A 9,121-nucleotide genomic window follows, 5' to 3' on the forward strand; every position below is an offset into this window, starting at 1 on the left:
GGAAAAAAATTTCTTCAGAGTTTTCCTTGGCAGAATTTTCCTTTTCTCCTGTGTAGACCATTACTTAACTCTCTTGTGAAATTTTAAGTTTTTTGATACAGAAGAATTATTTGTGTAAGTTCTTGATGAGTGAAATAAATGTGTTTGATTATTGAGATGATGACTGTTGTTTCTGACAGATATTTGTTATAGTAATCCAGATATAACTATGCTGCTGCTGCTGCTAAGGCGCTTCAGTCGTGTCCGACTCTGTGCGACCCCACAGATGGCAGCCCACCAGGCTCCCCTGTCCCCGGGATTCTCCAGGCAAGAACACTGGAGTGGGTTGCCATTTCCTTCTCCAATAACTATGCTAGTCACCTCAAATTACATAGGATGCTTATTTCTGAAATGTTAATGGTTCTAGCCAGATGATTTTTTTTTTAAGTTCATTGATCTATTTTCAGACTTCATGCTGTAACTAGTCTTTAAGAAACTATTCCTTGTTGAATACTCTTTCAAATAAAAATATCCTCAAATATACAAAAATGTTATTACTCTTCACTTTTATAGCGACATATTTGTGTCAGACTGGGTTTTCTTTATAAAACTCTACTAAAGCAACATATTGCATTCATAAAATAGGAAGATATGAGAATGCTTGATTATGTTAGATACTAATAAGATTTGAAAATGTGAAACAGGGACTTCCTTGGCGGTCTAGTGGTTAAACTCTGCCCTTCTACTGTAGGGGGTGTGGGTTTGATCCTTGGTGGGGGAGCTAAGATTTTGCATACTTCACAGCAAGGCCAAAAATTAGGGGGAAAAAAAACTAAAACAATGCCACTCTTTTTGCAATTTTTTTGAAACTACAATTATTTTTCATAAAAATATGTTATACATGGTGATATTTAATGAATTTATGATTGTTATATATGTATATATAATCTGATTTCTTTGGTTTCATCCATTTTACTAAAAATTTTATTATGGAATATAAATATTACTCTTTATACTTTAAAATATTTACTGTTTTTAGGAGCAAAATGGACCTGATGGGTTACCAAACAAAGCTCTATACTTTCTTTTTTATTTTTATTTTTAAAAAATTATTTTTTTTAATTGGCAGATAATTGCTTTGCAATATTGTATTGGTTTCTGCCACATATCAACATGAATCAGCCATAGGTATACGTATGTTCCTTCCCTCTTGAACCTCCCTCCCACTTTCCACCTCACCCCACCCCTATAGATTGTTTTTTTAATCATCTCTATCAGAGGGAGAATTGTTATAGCTCTGTTAATACATATTTATATTGTTTTTAATATTTTTCTAAAATATTATTTGTATACCACATTCACACTCAAAGGTAATTTGATAGTTTATACATTTGAACATCCAATAACAATTTCAGATTCATATATATTAATATATTTATTATATGCCATTGGAGAAGGAAATGTCAACCCACTCTAGTGTTCTTGCCTGGGAAATCCCATGGACAGAGGAGCCTGGACAGCAGCAGTCCATGGGGGTCAGAAAAGAGTCAGATACGACTCAGGGACTAAACAACAAAAAACAAATATGCCATAGAGAAAGACACAGACTTGCTACTAAATTATTCTTCTTACTATATTTCCATTTGCTTCAAAGAACAGTCTGGAATCTCTACTCCTTCCTTCTGTCAGTGTCATTAAACATATGGCTTGAAACCAAACATGTTGGACTAAGAAGGAAACTTTTAAACCAAAATTAAACATAATTGATTCCTCTGTCTTTTCCTTCTCTTCTTTTATCAAAAAGCTAGATAAAGTATCCCATGAAGTTGTATCCCATCCCCTAGTCTTTCTCTCTATCCCTTGGGACAGCACTAAGTGGTCTCATTATTTTTCACTGGGATAAAAACCACTCTAGAATTATTTCACCCTACACCACTAAATTATACAATTAAAACAGCTCAAAAGGGGGGGAAAAAACCCACTAAAATAATATAAAATAATAATCACTTTCTATGTGCCAGGTGCTTTATATATAATATTGTTAATCTCACAAGAACATACAAAGTGGGATTTATTATATTATCCATTTGTCAGATGAGGAAAGTGTTAGTTGCTCAGTCGTGTCCGACTCTTTGAGATCCGTGGACTACAGCCCACCAGGCTCCTCTGTCCATGAAATTCTCCAGGCAAGAATACTGGAGTGGGTTGCCATTCCCTTCTCCAGGGAATCTGGAAACCAAGTTTCAAAATTCTTCTTGAGTTCAGATTACTAATAAGTGGTAGACCTGGAATTCAAGCCCAGGACTCTGTACCTCAGAGGGAATAAATGTGAACAGGACTTGAAATCAAGTACCCTGCTCTTTCCATTACACTGTATACTTCACAGGTAACTGATGTTACTGCAAGTAATAATAATAGTTACAATATCAACAGAGTAAAAAGGCAACCACACAGTGGTTTGCAAATATCCATAAAGTAACTTACTAAGATCTTATTAGAATTGCATTGACTTTATAGATCAATGTTGAGTCTTTATAGATCAATGTTTGCAAAAGAAATATTTTGCAAATCATATATCAGGTAAGGGATTAATATTCAGAATATATAAAGAACTCCTAAAATTCATTTAAAAATCCCCCCAAACAATCCAATACAATAATCAGCAAAGGACTTTTGGAGAAAATAGATATTTCTCCAAAGAAGATAAATAAATGGCCAATAAGCACATTAAAAAAAGATCAACAACATTAATCATTAGGGAAGTACAAATTAAAACTAAAATGAGATACCATTTCCCACCCGATAGAACAGTTACTATCAAAAAATTAGAAAATAAAAAGTGCCGGGAAGGATTTGGAGAGACTGGAACTCTTGGGTGCTGTTGGTGACAAAGTAAAGTGGTACAGCTGCTGTGGAAAAAGTACGGGTTCCCCCCAAAATTAAAAATAGAATTACCATGTGATCCAGCAATTTCATTTCTGGTTATGTACACAGAAGAATCGCAAGCAGGGTCTCAAAGAGATGTTTTGTATCCATTTTCATAGCAGCATTATTCAAAACAGCTAAAACATGAAAGAAACCCAAGTGTCCAGTAATGGATGAATACATTCTATGTGATATATACATACAATAGAGTATTACTCAGCCCTAACAGGGAAGAAAATTCTGACATATCCTACAACATGGATTAATCTGGACGACATTATGCTAAAGACACACACAAAAACAAATACTGTATGATTCTACTTCCATGAGGTACTTAGAGCAGTCGAACTCAGAGTAGCAGAGAGAGAACAGTGGTCGCCAGCAGCTGAGGGGAGCGTGGAATTGGGAGTTACAGAGTTTAAAGAAGAAATAGAACTTTGTTCACCGATGACATGATTGTTTATACAGAAGATCTGAAATAACTGCAAAAAACATCTTTCTGGGACTAATAAGCAATTGTAGTAAAGCTGCAGGATATAAAGTTAACGTATAGAAGTATATATGTACCAATAATGAACAAGTGGAATTTAAAATTTATAAAAATAGCACATACATTAGCATACCTCTAAAATGAAATACTTAGGTATGAATCTAACAAAATATGTGCAACATCTACTTAAAAAAACTACAAGTCTTTGATGAAAGAACTCAAAGACCTAAATACATGGAAAGATATTCTATATACATGCACAGGAAGACTCAACATTGATCTATAGAGTCAATGCAATCCTAATAAGATCTTAGGAAGTTACTTTGTGGATATCAACAATCGATTATAAATGTACACAGAGGCCATCATGGTGGTCCAGTGGATAAGAATCCTCCCGCCAGTGCAGGGGGTCTCTGCTGCAGGAAGATTCCACATGGTGCACGGCCACCTGTGTGCCGAGAGCCTGTGCTCTGCAACAAGAGAAGCCACCACAATGAGAAGCCCATGTACCACAGCTAGAGAGTGTGGTACCCCTGCTCCCCAAAACGAGAGAAAGCCTCTAGTTCCACTCCCCCCTGCAGCAATGAAGACCCAGTGCAGCCAAAATAAATAAATGAAATAAAATTTAAGAAACTTAAACAAGTAAATAAATGTACACAGATAAAAGATCCAGAATAGCCAACACAATATTGAAGGAAAAGGAAAAAAAAATCAGAAGGCTGACACAATCTGAACTTAAAACTTACTATAAACTACAGTAATCAAGATAGTGTGGTGTTGGCAAAAGGAAAGATGTGTAGATTGATGGAAGAGCCGAGACAGCTCAGAATTATATCTGTATAAATGCGAGCAACTGATCTTTGACAAAGAAGCAAAGACAGCACAATGAAGTAAAGATTAACTTTTCCACAGATGGTGCTGAAACAACTGGACATCGATATATAAAAATATGAATCTAGACACAGACATTATACATTTTATGGAAATTAACTAAAGTATATATATCACAGACCTAACAGTAAAACTCAAAACTGCAAAACTCCTAAAAGATAACACTGGAAAACATCTGTGTTACCTTAGGTATGGTGAGGACTTTTTAGTTATAACACCTAAGGCAAAATCCATGAAAGAACTGATAAGCTGGCCTTCATTAAAATTAAAAGCTTCTCCTCCGCAAAAGACAGCATGAAGAGGAGGAGGAGACAAGCCATTGAGAGGGAGAAAATATTTGTACACGGCAACTCTGTTAAACGTCTTTTATCCAAAATATACGAAGAACTCTTACAACCCAACAACAATACAAAACTTGATTATAAATGGGCCAAAGATATAATAGATACCTTACTAAAGAAGATATACAGTTACCAAATAATCATATGAAAAGATGCTCAACATCATATTTCATTGAGAACTTGAAAATTAAAACAAGATATCACTATACATCTATTTAACTATTCTAATGAATAGTTAAAATTCAAAATACTGAGAACAACAAAACTTATCGAGGATATGGAGCAACAAGAACTCTCATATATTGCTTGCATGTGTGCTAAGTCACTTCAATCGTGTCCAAGTCTTTGCAAGCCCATGAAGCCCATCAGGATGCTCTGTCCATGGGATTATCCTGACAAGAATACTGGAGTGGGTCGCCATTTCCTCCTCCAGGGGATCTTTCTGACCCAGGGACTGAACCCACATCTCTTATGCCTCCTGCATTGGCAGATGGGTTCTTTATCACCAGTGCCACCTAGAAAGTCCCATACAATACTTGCATGAATGAAAAATAGGACAGGCACTCTGGAAACATTTGGTGGCTTCTTAAAAACTAAACATAATTTTACCACAAAATCTAGCAATCATGCTTTTGATATTTAGCCAAAGGAGTTGAAAACTCATGTTAACACAAAACCTGCACAGGGATTTTTATATCAACTTTATTCGTAATTGCCAAAACTTGGGAGCATCCAATATGCCCTTTAGTTGGTGAACAAATAAACTGGTACATCCACAAAATGGAATATTATTTAGCACTGAAAAGGAGTTCTCAAACCAGGATAGGACATAGAGGAAACTTTATCACATATTACTAAGTGAGAAAAGCTAATCTGGAACAGCTATATCTTATATGATTTCAACTATATGGCCTTCTAGAAAAGTCAAAACTATGGAGACAGTAAAGAGATGAGCGACTGCCCCGGGGTTAGAGGGAGGAAAGTTTGGACAGGCAGAGCGCAGAGGAATTTTAGGGCCATTCTGTACAATACTGTAATTTCAGATACATGTCATTATACATTAGTCAAAACTTATAGAATGTACAACACCAGGAATGAATCTTACTGTAAATTATAGACTTTGGATGATAATAATTGTGTTAATTCTCCATTCCCTAGGATTTGTTGCTGTTGCTGCTTATTGTAGTTGCTACTGGTTAGTAACTTTTCTTTTTTTTTTTTAATTTTATTTTTAAACTTTACAATATTGTATTAGTTTTGCCAAATATCGAAATGAATCCGCCACAGGTATACCTGTGTTCCCCATCCTGAACCCTCCTCCCTCCTCCCTCCCCATACCCTCCCTCTGGGTCGTCTCAGTGCACCAGCCCCAAGCATCCAGTATCGTGCATCGAACCTGGACTGGCGACTCGTTTCATACATGATATTCTACATGTTTCAATGCCATTCTCCCAAATCTCCCCACCCTCTCCCTCTCCCACAGAGTCCATAAGACTGATCTATACATCAGTGTCTCTTTTGTTGTCTCATACACAGGGTTATTGTCACCATCTTTCTAAATTCCATATATATGCGTTAGTATACTGTACTGGTGTTTTTCTTTCTGGCTTACTTCACTCTTTATGATAGGTTCCAGTTTCATCCATCTCATTAGAACTGATTCAAATGTATTCTTTTTAATGGCTGAGTAATACTCCATTGTGTATATGTACCACATCTTTCTTATCCATTTCTAAACAGACTAATTCTATAGTCTGTTCTTTGCTTTATGTGGCCCCTGGGGTCTCTGTTATATTGTCTTAGTGGTCAGCTAATGACTGGGCAGAGCTTCCTTGAATATATACACACCTTAGAGATATTGCAGCTTTGGTTCCAGATCACTGCAATAAAGCAGATATCTCAAAAGAACTAGTCACAGATTTTTTGATTTCCAGTATATATAAAAGTCATGTTTACACTACCCTGTAGTCTGTTAATTATGCAATAGCATTATGTCTAAAAAAACAAAAATGTACATACCTTAATTAAAAACCTTTATTGCTAAAAAATGCTAACCATCATCTGAGCCTTCAGGAAGTTGTAATATTTTCGCTGGTGGAGGGTCTTACCTCAATGTTGGTGGCTGCTGACCTTTTGGAGAGGTGGTTGCTGAAGGCTGAGGTGGCTGTGGCAAAGTCTTAAAATAGGACCACAATGAAGTCTGCTACATTGATTGACTCTTCCTTTCATGAACAATTTCTCTGTAGCATGTAACGCTGTTTGACAGGATTTTACCCACCGCAGAACTTAAAAAAATGAATCGAGCTTCTCAAACCCTGCTATTGCCTTATCAATGAAGTTTATATAATATTCTAAATCCTGTTGTTCAACAAACTTCATAGTTTGTTGTTCAAACAACATTTCACTTGGAGTAGATTCCATCTCAAGAAAACACTTTCTTTGTACATCTTTAGGAAGCAACTCCTCATTCATTAAAGTTTTATTGTGAGTTTGCAGTATTCAGTCACATCTTCAGGCTCTACTTCTAATTCTAATTTTCTTGCTGTTTCTACCACATCTGCAGTTACTTCCTCCACTGAAGTCTTGAATCCCTCAGAGTTAACCATGAGGACTGGAATCAACTTCTTTTATCTTCTTGTTAATGTTGGCATTAAGACCTCTTCCCATGAATCACAAATATTCTTAATGGCATCTAGAACTATGAATCCTTCCAAAAGGTTTCCAATTTACTTTGCCCAGATCAATCAGAGGAATCAGTATCTATGACAGCTATAGCCTTACAAAATGTATTTCTAAAATAAGACTTAGAAGTCAAAATTAATTAAATGTGTTAGTAAGCACAACATTGTTGAAATCAATATGAATCTTCCCTGGTGGCCCAGTGGTTAAGACGTTTTGCTCCTTATGCAGGGAGCCTGGGTTTGATCCCTGGTCAGGGAACTAGATCCCACATGGCACAACTAAAGATTCTAAGTGCCAACTGAGAACCATCACAGCCAAATAAATAATGGGTGGTGGTGCTCAGTCACGTCCAACTCTTTGCGACCCTGTGGACTGAAAGCTCATCTGTCCATGGGATTTCCCAGGCAAAAATATTGGGGTGGGTTGCCATTTCCTTCTCTAGGGGACTTTCCCTACCCAGGGATCGTACCTGAGTCTCATGCATCTCTTGCATTGGCAAGCAGATTCTTTACCACTGCACCACCTGGGAAGCTCATAAAAATAAATTTAAATAAATAATTTTAAGAATTTGTTGAAAAAGAAAGAAAATAACATTAATCTCACTGTAAATCCATACCAGAGACCCTTGGATGACCAGGTTCATTGTCAATGAATGGAATATTTTCAAAGAAAACTCTTTTCTGAGCAGTAGCTGTTAACATTGGGCTTAAAATATTCAGTAAACCATGTTGTAAACAGATAGGCTGTCATCCGGGCTTCGTTGTTTCATTTACAGAGTACAGGCGGAGTAGATTTAACATAATTCTTAAAGGTCCTAGGAGTTTCAGAATAGTAAGTGAGCATTGGCTTCAACTTAAAGTCACCAGCTCTCTGGCCCCAGCAGAAGAGTCAGCCTCTCCTTTGAAGTTTTGAAGGCAGACATTGACTTCTCTCTAGCTATGATAGTCCTCCATGGCATCTTCCTCCAATATACGGTTGTTTCATCTACATTGAAAACCTGTTGTTTAGTGTAACCACCTTCATTAATTATCTTAGATCTTGATGACTTGCTCTAGCTTCTAGAACAGTCCTTGCTACTTCACCTTGCACTTTTATGTTATAGAGATGGCTTCTTTTTTTAAACCTTATGAACCAACCTCGGCTAGCATCAAACTTTTCTTCTGCAGCTTCCGTGCCTCTCTCAACCTTCATAGAGCTGAAGAGTTAGGGCTGTGCTCTGCATTAGGCTTTGGCTTAAGGGGACGTTGTGGATGGTTTGATTCACTAAAACTTTCTCCATAGCAGCAACAAGGCTGTTTTGCTTTCTTATCATTCATGTATTCACCAGAGTAGCACTTTTAATTTCCTTGTAAGAACTTTTCCTTTGTATTCACAACTTGGACAACTGGTTCAAGAGGCCTAGCTTTCAGCCTGGCATGATTTCCTCACTAAGCTTAATCATTTCTAATTTTTTATTTAAATTGAGAAACATGTGAGGCTTCCTAGGTGGTGCAGTAGTAAAGAATCTGCCTACCAATCCAGGAGCTGCAGAAGACATGTGTTCAATCCTGGGTTGGGAAGATCCCCTGAAGAAGGGAATGGCACCCTGATCCCTTACTCTTACCTGGGAAATCCCATGTTCAGAGGAGCCTGGTGGGCTACAGTCCATGGGGTTGCAAAGAGTCAGACATGACTTAGTGACAAAGCCTTCCTTTCACTTGAAAACTTAGATGCCATTGTAGGGTTATTAACTGTCCTAATTTTAAAATTGTTGTGTCTCAGGGTAAAGGGAGGCCCTAGGAAAGGGAGAAGGATAGGGAAAAGATGGCTGATG

This window comes from Bos javanicus, chromosome 17, assembly GCF_032452875.1.
Source record: "Bos javanicus breed banteng chromosome 17, ARS-OSU_banteng_1.0, whole genome shotgun sequence".
In the NCBI taxonomy this organism is placed as follows: Eukaryota; Metazoa; Chordata; class Mammalia; order Artiodactyla; family Bovidae; genus Bos; species Bos javanicus.